At 43.0% G+C, this 13162-nt stretch overlaps 1 long non-coding RNA gene across 1 annotated transcript; it reads right to left on the bottom strand.

Annotated features, from left to right (window-relative positions):
* Positions 1-82: 82 nt before the first annotated feature.
* On the bottom strand, positions 83-2500 carry LOC143415080 (uncharacterized). Its single transcript, XR_013095690.1, has 5 exons — positions 2365-2500; positions 828-1011; positions 526-668; positions 356-447; positions 83-217 (listed from the first exon to the last, which is right to left on the bottom strand). It is a non-coding gene; the product is annotated as an uncharacterized LOC143415080 (long non-coding RNA).
* Between the last annotated feature and the right edge of the window lie 10662 nt (positions 2501-13162).

The following is a 13162-nucleotide window of genomic DNA, read 5'->3' as shown; positions in this document are numbered from 1 at the left end:
TTCCGGTGTAGTAGCTGTTTCCGGTGTAGTAGCTTTTTCCGGTGTAGTAGCTGTTTCCGGTGTAGCAGCTGTTTCCGGTGTAGTAGCTTTTTCCGGTGTAGTAGCTGTTTCCGGTGTAGTAGTTGTTTCTGGTGTAGTAGTTGTAGTAGTAGTGCGCTGAGGTAAGATGATATTCACATTTTCCCAGAATTTTACCCTTTGCTGAAGAAATGTTGCTCTGAAATATGTTAGAAGGGAATGAATGCTGATATAATTCATTTTCTGTTGCATTGTAATATTACAGAAATCTGAAGCAGGTCAGGTTCGATTTTCACCGTGGACGTCAGCCATAGAATATCAGAAATTTTAAAGTCACCTGAACATGATGTCCTGCTCTGCTTCTGTCGCAGTCCAGTTAACTCGGATCAAAGTTTTTCTTTGATTAAGTGTGTGACTAACAGCTGAATCCTGAGAAGAGTGGCAAAACATAAGAGAGCTTCAGATTTACAAAAAATGAAAACAATAAATCAAATTCCAACTACTTACTTCCAAAACACCGCATGTCAGGAGTTGAGTCTTGTCAGGCTCAAGTAGAACAAATCTTCCAGTAAGACGTGTTTCATCTGCAACCTCTCGAGCCTCTAACATAAACCCTCTAAAATATGTGGATTCCTCGCTCTTGAGCAAAACTTGAAAATTGTTTCAAAAATTCATCCGAGCAAAGATTTGGGAAAAAGAGAATGAAGAGAGATTGTAATAACTTGTAAAAAAAATGTAAATTATAATTACACCAGACATTGCTGTGATAAACAAATTTAACAAAATAAAAACTACAGCGTTCCCTGTACCTGTAACAGGCTCTCCAGGATAGCTGCCGGGCACATATTCAACCATGAAGGGGGGGTTTGTGGTTTGAGGAGCTGCACCATTATGATCGGGTAACATTGAGTCACATGCTTCTGGGAAGTAACCCCCTGAATACCCATGCAGCTTTGAGATGATGTTAAGACTAATCAGAATCCACATCCACATCTGTCAAATAAATATCACAGTGATACCCAGGTCATCCATTGGCACTCTAAATATTTATTTACTTCTGCAAGTATTCATATACTTCCAGCATGTAGACTTCTAGTGGCAGATTACACTGAAAGTGTTTGCTTTAAAGATGCTTGAGAGTATAATGTCATTGTCATTCATAGATTTGCGAGTATTGAGCAGCCGACACATTGCTGGACATAAATGTTAGGTTAAAACTTTTTCGCCTTTTAACTACTGTTTGATTACAAATGCAGTTTTGGTGGACAGAGCCAGCATGAGGTGTATGTGGATTTCTCTAGGAAAACTATTAGGGGGGAAAGCCGTTTTAGAGAGCTCTCAGTTTTATCCATTAAACTTTGATTTGATTTGATTTGATTTGATTTGATTTGATTGATTAGCATTCAAATTCAAATCTCAGTGAAAACAGTGAGAAAAAAAAACAAAAAAAAAAAACAGTGAAAACAGAACAAAAATCTACCATAAAGAAAGAAAGCATGAGACAAGGCTAATCAAAAGGTATTGGCTGAAGCATTTGCTTATTACGCCAACCCTTTTCACAAAATATCTTTTTGTATGCAGCTCCTGTACACAGGGCTTGAAGAAAATAATAAAACAAAGCAAAAACCAAACCAAACAAACAAACAAACAAACAAACAAACAAACAAACAAACAAACAAACAAACAAACAAACAAACAAACAAACAAAACAAAGAAAAAAAAACTTTCCACCTTAGATAAGTAACTACATCAAAGTAAAGAATCAAGAGGTTGTTGTTTTTTTTCTCCTTTTTGTTCTTTTCATTCTTGATATATATATTTTTCTAATACTCTATTTTTAAACATGTTTTTAAACAAGGAAAATGAACTACACCTTTTTAAATCACTGTCATAACTATTCCACAGGTTAACTCCTCTAACAGAAACACATCTCTGCTTTATATTTGTCCTCATCTTGTTTTTCTTAAAGAAATCTGTTCCCCTTAAGTCATATTGACTCTCTCTGACTTTGAACAGCTTCTGAGTACTGGGGCAAAGCAAGTTATTTTGTGCTTTATACATTATCTGTGCCATTTTATATTCAACTAAATCATAAAATTTCAGGGTATTCAGATTAATAAACAAAATGTTAGTTGGTTCTATATAGTTTGATTGGTTTATAATTCTTATAGCTCTTTTTTGTAACTTGAAAATATGAAGAGTGTTCGTTTTATATGCATTACCCCATATCTCCAGACAGTAAGTCATATATGGTAAGTCATATAAACTTGAAAAGGATTTCAACATTTCTCTGGCAAATATTAAACACAGACTGACAAAAACAACTGAGTAAGAACAGTTTCTTACCTTAAAGTAAATGTTTGCACACCACATCTAATAATGTGAATCAGAAAGCTAAGAGAATCAAAATAAACCTGAACATCTGAGTTGACAAAGAAAAATATCTCCTCTTTGAAAGTCCCTCTAAGAGAAATAGAAGAAACCCTGCAAATGTCTCAGAAGAAATGAGTCCACCCTCCAGGACAGTTACAGTTGTTGCAATGTGTGTTAGTGGGCGGTGCTACAGCTGTAATTGAGGAAGCTGGAACATTGTGATAAACAAAACACATTTCCCTTCACTTGTGAAATGAAAGACATATCCTGGATTATTTTCCTAGTCTCTTACTTCCTCTGTGTGTGTCACCATCCATATCACTAGTTCAATTAATCTGGCTCAGTGAGCAGATATACTGTGATGTGTAAGGCTTTGGATTGACGTTATTCAGTCCCATTGTCTTTAGTGGACCCTACTGGTCTAGGGTCCATATATATTGTGCTATTGTACTACAACCAATCAGAAAATTATGAAGGATCTGAGCTATGTAAATGTTGTCATTGTAGATGTGAGTCAGCCAGATTATGATTATCAGTGTGACTCATAGTTAATCATGAACAAAGACAGGACCATACAGGTTCCAATCTGAGGTACATGAAGCTTCTTGATCCACACCTCAGATCAAGCAGCCGTCCAGTTTAAAGTTAATCCACAAGAAGAAAGAACAAACAAAAAGAAACATCAAAAAATGTTTGGCATGAAATTTCCTTTATAACAACCCAAACATACACCGAAGCATTTTCAGGAATACAGCAGTGCTTTAAATCATAACCCATCTAAAGCAGCGGTCTCCAACCTTTTTTGCGCCACGGACCGGTTTATGCCCGACAATATTTTCACGGACCGGCCTTTAAGGTGTCGCGGATAAATACAACAAAATAAAGCTAGTACCGGTACCGAAAAAAAGAAAATTTATTCATAACACACGTGAAAAGACCCAGGAAAACCGAGTTAACGATAAAAACGATAACAAAAATAATGCTGAAAACCGATAAAACCCTGAAAACTATACATTTCACACCTGAGCCTCAACTCTCGCGGCCCGGTACCAAACGACTCACGGACCGGTACCGGTCCGAGGCCCGGGGGTTAGGGACCGCTGCTCTAAAGGTATTTTTCATGATGTGGTAAAACATGAACAAAGGGCAGAAAAACACACAGATTGCATTTTGTTTGTGATGTGGAAGTGTAACCCAGTGTTAATTTGGTTATCTAGCGGGAGGGGCTATGAGCTCACGTGGCTTGTAGCTGTGCCAGAGAGCAAGCTGGGGTGAGCTAGCGGGGAATATCGCCTTCTGCAGTAGCCTTGAAAAGGACTATTGTTCGTTCTCCTGCCAGACGCTTCGCTGCTGTGCTGCCTTACTACTGTGCTGCCTTACTGGTGCCATTAAAGGACAAGCGGCCGCCATCCCTTCATCCATCCGGACCTTGATTATTTGGACCGAAGTACTCACACACACGCCCGCACTCAGTGCCATACACTCTCTTTATTTTGCTGGCCAGCTAATACCATTTGTTTTTTTTGTTTTGTTTTCATTCACAAAGACTATCCAAAGACATTTTGGTTATTGTCAAATAGACACTCTTTGATTACGGACTGAGGAGGTTGTGGTGTTACAACCCCAGGACTGAGAAAAAGGACTCTTTACATAATATATTCACTTGTCTCCTGGTTAGGAAAAGTGACTATTGATGGAAATATTTTTCTTCTTCTTGTCTTTGTTTACATTGTATCCCAGAGAAGTTTTAAGTTGTTCAGGTTGAAACATTTGCACTTAAAGTCGGTTAAGTTTCCTTTGATATATCAGTGTCAAGCTGATGTTTAAGAGGGTATGTTAAGGACAGATGTGCTCCAGTCCATCAATCCTTTAAAGTGCTGGATACCGATGGTAAATTGCCATCAGACCCTAAATAAATTGTCCTCTGCTGTTATCCATATTGCTTCACTCATTCTTTGGTGAGTAGACGTATTGGTTACAACTAAGAGTAGTAGGAAAAAAATTGGCGCCCGAACAGGGACTGGAGCGCATCACTAACTTTATCCTGAAGCACATGCTCAGACATCTGTGAATTCATCTACTGCTTTGCAGAGAGAGACAATGGAGTTTTGTGACAGGTATGGTTTTGATCCAGAGTACACTGTTTTGTTAAAAGGGGCTAAAGCCGGGATTAAACTACAAGAGGTGCAAAGAGCATTCGCTTTGCTGGATCACGTTGTCAAAATTCAACAAATAGATAGTCTCCCTGACACTATTTTGTGTCAGTTCATGGAGTGCATTACCCCAATGCTCTTAGATGGAGAACATTCAGCAGATGGGGAGTGTTGGGAGGTTATTCAGATAGATGAGTACTGTCCTCAGGGACCTGACAGTTTTCACCTGGCGCATGATGTGGTCCCCCTCGCTCGAGCAATTGATGATGTGACTGCTAGTTTCAGAGAACAAGTAAACGAACTGGCATTAGCATATAATGTGAGCCCCATGACTTTAAATCAGGCTGCAGTGAGCCACATGTGTGGGAAAAATGATACATATAAGGGGTTAGCTACCTCAACTCCTGCCTTGGGAGTTAAAACTCAGTCCACACCAGGTCCCAGGTCAACTGCCGCCTGTGATGATGGCCATGTGCCCAAGGCTAAACAGGCACTTGATGCGGACTCCCTGCTTGTTGATCCTTTGCCAGCGGAGGTTCAGAGAGTCATTGTGGAGCACATTGTAAAACATGACTCGCCCATGCACACTCCCTCTGGTTTTGAGCTCTGCTCATTTTCAGGAAACTCTCCAAAACCCCCTAATGAGGTAGAGTACAGGGTATGGCGACTTAGAGCTAAACAGGTACTAAATGACTCTACCCTTTCCGAAGGGCAGCAGCGCCGTGTTTTCCTCGATAGCTTGGCTAGCCCTGCTTTGAATGTGGCCCTTTCTATTGGGTCTCAAGCATCACCAAAAGACTATCTCGATGAGCTTGACAAGGCTTATGGCAATGTCACTGGAGGTGAAGAGCTGTATATCCAGTACCTAGAGACTCATCAGAATAGTGGAGAAAAGGCATCTGATTACTTGCGCCGACTCCAGACGTTGCTGCAGGAGGTAGTTGACGGTAATGGCATACCTAGAAGTGATTTTGATGTTCAGCTACTAAAGCAGTTCCTCAGAGGTTGCTGGGATGACTCTCTAATTGCCACTCTGCATCTAAAAGAAATAGTGGGATCTGCACATCATGTTATTCCCACTTTCTCAGAGCTGCTTTTTAAAATCAGAACGCATGAGAAAGAGAGTCAGTTAAAAGAAATGCGCAGGAGACGTTACATGAGCGGCACCTCAACTAAAGTGCAGGCTCGAACACTCGTAGCCGCAGATGACGGCAGGCATTCTGGCACACCTCCCACAGCGCTGGATGCTTGTACCAGAGAGCAACTGGAGGAAAGAATCAGGCAGCTAGAAGCAGAGCTAATGAACAGCTCATCTGCAGCAAATTCTCAGTGTCCCAAAAGTGATAAAACTAGGCAGAAGCTATCGCACAGAACCAAAATCCACAATCCAGCTCCACCAACTCCTGCTAGGCTACCTGGTGATCATAAAAGGGTTGGGAAATTTTGCTATAATTGTGGGGAGGATTCACATATGTTGCCACAATGTTCAAACCCAACCAATGCCATATTAGTGCAAAAGAAATTGTGTGAGAGGCACAGTGCTGGGCAAAGCCAGTGTTCAATGGCTCAGCGACAGAATAGTCCACAGTCCAACTTGCCTTTAAACCAGTAGGAGCTCCTGCTGTGGAACGAGCAGGAGCTGATGGTCAGAGCAGTTCCAAGCCTTCAAGCCAGTGCATGTACGAAGCCCCAGCTCCAACGGTGCCTCCCCAGTTTCCTCAGGGTCTAATTGGGGAGCCTTGTGATGGTTTAGCATGGTTAGATCAAGTTCCGTGTCGGTGTTTAATTGACACCGGGTCCCAAGTGTCAATAATATCAGAGTCATTCTATTCTCGCTATCTTTCTCATAGAGAACTGTTCTCTATAAAAGAGGTACTGGACATCGAAGGTGCGGCTGGACAAAAGGTACCATATGTGGGGTACATTGAGGCTAAAGTTCAGTTCCCTGAAAGTGCTTGTGGCACAGACAAGTGTTTCAACATCTTAGCATTAGTTAGTCCAGATCAATCGTACAATGATAAGTTTTCTCTTCTTGTGGGCACAAATGTGTTAGGTCCCATGCTACAAGACTGTCAAAAAAAGGGTGGAGCAAAGTTTCTGCAGACTCTACCCATTGACACTAACTGGGTCATGGCATATACCAAATGTTTCAAGCAGGCTGACCCCCAAGCAGACGAGGTCAAAGCCCTCCGTGTTGCACTCTCCAGCAAGGTACCGGTGCATTTGAAACCAGGTGAGGTGTATACTTTGAAAGCCATCTGCCACACTAAACCTGGGAGCGATAAATTTCAGGCTCTTGTGTGTGGCTCGGAGGACACACCTACACCAGGGGGGTTTATCATCTATGACCAGATAGTTGATGTAAAACCTATGTCTCACTGTAAGTTTAAAGTTGCGGTCAAAAATGCCTCTCGGCGGGGCATCACACTGTATCCTGGAACAGCTATTGCTGAGTGCTCCCCCATTGATTGGGCGGTTCCTGTTGCACTCCCTGATCTGAACCCCCAGCCCGAAGATGCTCCTCTGCAGGCACAGTCCCTGCTAGCTTCTCATAGCGAGGACAGTAACCAATCTGCCGTGCTTCTTGGCCTTGATTTTGGGGACAGCCCGATATCACCACAATTCAAAGAGCACATACAGGCTAGAATTGTCAAAGAAGCATCAGATGCTTTCTTGAAACATGATCTTGACGTTGGTAGTGTGACGGGGGTCAGTCACCGCATTGAGTTAGAACCTCATGTCCCATTCAAAGAGCGGACAAGACGTGTTTCGCCCGCTGATTTCAATGATTTGAAAAGACACCTCCAAGACCTTTTGGCAACAGGCATTATAGAGGAGTCACATAGCCCCTATGCCTCTCCAGTAGTGCTTGTAAGGAAAAAGAATGGGGAACTGCGAATGGTTGTAGATTACCGGAGACTAAACAACCTCACCAAAAAGGACGCATACCCATTGCCTCGTATAGAGGAGACGTTCACTCTGCTCTCTGGTTCAAAATGGTTCACTGTTTTAGATCTCAAGAGCGGGTACTATCAACTTGAAGTTGAGCCATGTGATCGACCCAAGACAGCATTTACAACGCCGTTTGGAACATGGCAATTTCGGAGGATGCCTCAAGGCTTGACTAACTCCCCTGCCACGTTTCAACGGACAATGGAGAAAGTGATGGAGGGAATTAACCTCCAGGAGGTTGTTGCATTTCTAGATGACCTCATAATCTTCTCCAACTCACTGGAAGAGCATGAAGAGCGGGTGATGAAGGTCCTTAAGCGCATTGCTGAGTTTGGTCTGAAGTTATCCCCTTCTAAATGCAAGTTCTTCCAAACCTCCGTGAAATATCTGGGGCATGTAATATCTGCCCAGGGGATCCAGCCTGACCCAGACAAAATTACTGCTGTGAAAGACTGGCCATGCCCACAAACTGCCAAAGAGCTTCGGTCATTCCTAGGTTTCACGGGGTATTACAGGCGGTTTGTGAGGGATTATTCTTGCATTGTCAGGCCTCTCAATGACTTGTTAAAGGGAGAACTAGCCCCCAGGCATAAAGGCCAAAAACATTGGCCACGAACAAAGTCACCCTCACTTGGGGCAAAATGGACCCCTGCCTGCCAGGCTGCTTTTGACCTTATCGTTGAAAAACTGATTTCAGCACCTGTTCTGGCTTTCGCCAACTGGCAGCTCCCGTACGTAGTACACACAGATGCCAGTATGTCAGGCCTGGGAGCAGCGTTGTATCAGGTTCAAGACGGCCAGACTCGAGTAGTAGCTTATGCTAGTCGTGGCCTCTCCAAAAGCGAAAAGAATTACCCTGTACATAAATTAGAATTTCTCGCCCTCAAGTGGGCAGTAAGTGAGAAGTTCCATGATTATTTGTATGGGGCTAATTTCAAGGTGCTGACTGATAACAACCCTTTGACGTATGTGTTGACCAGTGCGAAGCTTGATGCTGCAAGTCACAGATGGCTTGCTTCTCTGTCGATTTACAACTTTGACATACACTACAAATCTGGCCAACATAACACTGATGCTGACGGGCTCTCTAGGAGGCCTCATGGACCCTCAGAGGAGGACGAGGAGTCCCTGGAGACAGACAGAAGAATCTCCAGCATGCTGGACTGTGCTAGTTTGTCCCCTGAGGAGTTTAAAGTTCTCGATGGGGAGGCAATGAGTACTGTGTGTAAGCGTCATAGTGTCAATGTCAACACGATCTTAGGTGAAGGCACACAGACAGTCGACACTGTAATCCCTGCCGTGGAAACACTCTTGTGCAATGACAGTGCGGTTCCTGATGACCTTGAGGATCCGGTCCCCCTACCTGGCCAGTCAGCCCTACCAGGAATGTCTATGGTGGACTGGTATCAGTTACAGAGAAATGACAGCTCTTTAGCACGCATCATAGGCATTTTAGAGACTGGGGATGAGACTTTTGACAGAAAGTCTGAGGAACCTGAGGTGGTTCTGTTTTTACGGGAGAAATCAAAGTTACTTCTAGTTGATGGGGTGCTATACCGTAGAGTTTTTGATCAAAAGGGGAAGGCCTTCCATCAACTTGTCATCCCTAATAGCCATCGAGAGAGAGCTTTCCAAGGTGTTCATGACGAGACAGGTCACATGGGTATTGAGAGAACCTTAGAACTGGCTAGAGCGAGGTTTTACTGGCCAAAAATGGCTAGCTACATTGAGAACAAGTGTAAAACATGTGAGAGGTGTGTGAAACGAAAGGCACGAGTGCAGAAAGCCTCTAAACTTGTCAACATCAAAGTCAGTGGTCCCCTCGAGTTAGTGTGCATAGATTTTCTGACAATAGAACCCGATTCGAGAGACACCAGGAACATCCTAGTACTAACTGATCATTTTACAAAATATGCACAGGCATATCCCACGAGAGATCAGACAGCGAAAACGGTGTCCACAGTGTTATGGGAGAACTTCATCAGTCACTACGGGTTTCCTCGCAGAATCCATAGTGATCAAGGTGCTTGTTTTGAATCTGAAATAGTGGCAGAGCTTTGTAAACTAGCAGGGATTACAAAGTCCCGTACGACACCCTACCATCCACGTGGAAATCCAGTGGAAAGATTCAACAGGACTCTGTTGGACCTCCTCGGAACTCTGGAGGATAAGAAAAAAGAGGAGTGGAGGAAGTATGTTCGCCCCCTTGTACATGCTTATAACTGTACAAAACATGACGCAACTGGAGAAGCGCCCTTCCTTCTGATGTTTGGTAGAGAGCCACGCCTTCCGATTGATCTCTGTTTTGGACATAGTCCACGTGGCCACAGCACCAGAACACATATTCAGTATGTACGAGAACTAAAGAGTAGGTTGAAGTATGCATACGACCTAGCCTCAAGAAATGCTGAGAAGAGACAATTGTTGAACAAAAGACGCTGGGATGCTAAGGTTACTGCCCTTCCATTGGAAGTGGGTGACAGAGTCCTGGTAAGGAATCTGAGCCTAAGAAAGAAACACAAAATCTCTGATAAGTGGGAGCCTATTGTGCACATCGTTGTTAAGCAGACGGATGAGTCTATCCCGGTTTATGTGATTAGGCCAGAGGATGCAGAGGGCAGAGAGCGAGTTCTGCATCGTGACATGCTTCTTCCCTGTGGGTTCCTACCGGTTAACCTGCAATGTGACAGTCAGGATGTGCTAACCAGTTCGGTTCAACCTCTCATGAGAGTGGATGCAGGGAGCAACACAGAAGAAACTCGGCTGGAGGAGGAGTTTGGGCAAGACGAGGAAATAAACTTTACATCCAGCCAATTTCCTGACAATGACTTGTTGGCGGATCAAAGGGATGTTCTGGGAGAACAGGAGGCGTCCCAGCCACAGTATCCTCTGAATCCTGGGGCACCTGAATTCATTGTAGATCTGACAGGATCGGAGACAGCAAACGATGAGGAGGTGCTCAGCCCAGCCCCAACATGTGGTAGGCCACAAAGGAGGAGAGTGCCACCGGCTTATCTCAGTGGCTATCAGGTCGGCTACAAAGTCGATTGTAAGCATCACAGTTCCAATGTGCCGATGACACTTGCATTGCTCAATAACTTTTTCCTGTCATTACAACAACAGATTGCTGGGTTAGTGCAATCTCTGTCGGGTGATAGTGACGGGGACGTCACACTTTAAGCAGGGGTGGATGTAACCCAGTGTTAATTTGGTTATCTAGCGGGAGGGGCTATGAGCTCACGTGGCTTGTAGCTGTGCCAGAGAGCAAGCTGGGGTGAGCTAGCGGGGAATATCGCCTTCTGCAGTAGCCTTGAAAAGGACTATTGTTCGTTCTCCTGCCAGGTAAAAATCTGTTTCGTATGTATATTATACTATTCCATGTGTTATCATGTGTTTGCTATGATGTGATGTGTAGTAATGGTTATTAAGGTGCTAATCGCTAATCGAGGCTAAGCTAGCAAGCTCGACAATTAGCCGCCATGCTAAGCGGACGTTGGTAGCCAAGTTCGTATGTCACTAAGGGGCTATGAGCTCACGTGGCTTGTAGCTGTGCCAGAGAGCAAGCTGGGGTGAGCTAGCGGGGAATATCGCCTTCTGCAGTAGCCTTGAAAAGGACTATTGTTCGTTCTCCTGCCAGACGCTTCGCTGCTGTGCTGCCTTACTGCTGTGCTGCCTCGCTGCTGTGCTGCCTTACTACTGTGCTGTCTTACTGGTGCCATTAAAGGACAAGCGGCCGCCATCCCTTCATCCATCCGGACCTTGATTATTTGGACCGAAGTACTCACACACACGCCCGCACTCAGTGCCATACACTCTCTTTATTTTGCTGGCCAGCTAATACCATTTGTTTTTTTTGTTTTGTTTTCATTCACAAAGACTATCCAAAGACATTTTGGTTATTGTCAAATAGACACTCTTTGATTACGGACTGAGGAGGTTGTGGTGTTACAACCCCAGGACTGAGAAAAAGGACTCTTTACATAATATATTCACTTGTCTCCTGGTTAGGAAAAGTGACTATTGATGGAAATATTTTTCTTCTTCTTGTCTTTGTTTACATTGTATCCCAGAGAAGTTTTAAGTTGTTCAGGTTGAAACATTTGCACTTAAAGTCGGTTAAGTTTCCTTTGATATATCAGTGTCAAGCTGATGTTTAAGAGGGTATGTTAAGGACAGATGTGCTCCAGTCCATCAATCCTTTAAAGTGCTGGATACCTATGGTAAATTGCCATCAGACCCTAAATAAATTGTCCTCTGCTGTTATCCATATTGCTTCACTCATTCTTTGGTGAGTAGACGTATTGGTTACAGAAGCATAATAGTGGTCAATCAAAAGTGATTATTGTGCAGTCGAATTTCTTTGGAAAGGGTGTGTCGAGATCATAATGAACACTGAGCTGTGACTTGAGATGGTGCCTTCAAATGCTACAACATGCCTCGGTGTTCGCCTCGGTGTTTGGGGGTGACATCCCTTGGCATTGCTGACTGTGGATATGACATCCTCGACATTTTGTGGGTGATGCCTGTGGAGGTCATGCCGCTGCATTTGTAGATGATACCACGGGTGTTTAAAATGGTGCCATTATGTTTGGGGATGATCCCATTGCTCTTTAGGGTGATGCCACAACCTGCTGCAGTGTTTCGAGGTAAAGCTATGAGCTGCGTCTTTAACGTGATGACACAACATACCATTGTTGTTGGTGCTGTGACTTTCCATGTCTGTTTGAGTTGATGTCACAACCTGCAGTTCTCTTACAAACAGAAGTGACCTCGTTTTCTCATATATGCTACAAATACTGCTAAATACTGTCACAGAGTGTCACAATCAAACCTCTGCCTGAAAAAGCCATTAATATTTTTTCTCTAAATAATTTAGTTGCAATGAATATTTAATTTTCAAGACAGCCAGATGCAGTGCCATGATTTGTGTTATTCCTGGCAATACTTTTATGCAGTTATAGTGTCTTTTAAACAGAAATCTAGATCCACTAGAGAACCTTTGTGAAGGTAAAAATGTTGTAAATGTGAGAATTTATTTTTAAAATTTCACTTTCAATTTTCATCTTCACACACTTGTGTTTTAAATTTACAGTTACAGAAAAAACATTCACAAATGTTTAGATTGATATCTAAATATACTGAGAGCTGCAAACTTGTAATTCAAATTTTACTCATTTATTTTTTGGGGGATGTGATGAAATGGGAGATTTAGATCACGACAAATGTGTAGCAACTGCGTAAGGCTATGATGTTAATATGAACCAAAGTCTCTGTTACACGCACCTTGTTCAGTATGTTTCACAAAGAATTAAGACAGCAAGGACTCTAATAAAGCATCCACTGGGTGTAACCTGTCCTTCTGTTTACTAAAAATTAAAGTCTCCAGCTGTGAAACGAGGACTTGACATCTATTCAGCACATAAGAAGTCAATCATTGTCACGGACCCAGTTCCAGGGATTCGGGGTCCGTGAGCAGTGTGGACTACTATTGTAGTTATTATTATTATTATTATTATCATTATTATTATTATTATTATTATCATTATTGTGGTTGTTGTTATTATGGTTGTGTCTGCTGTCCTGTTTTTCCGTGTTGGTGTACTGTCAGGTGTTTAGGGGTGTGTGCTTGTGTATGTGAGGGTGCGGTCGTGGCAGGCACTTTTAGG

This window comes from Maylandia zebra, linkage group LG23 (genome assembly GCF_041146795.1).
Source record: "Maylandia zebra isolate NMK-2024a linkage group LG23, Mzebra_GT3a, whole genome shotgun sequence".
NCBI lineage: Eukaryota > Metazoa > Chordata > Actinopteri > Cichliformes > Cichlidae > Maylandia > Maylandia zebra.
Note: the sequence above shows the minus strand (reverse complement) of the source record. Positions and strands in the feature narration are given on the sequence as shown.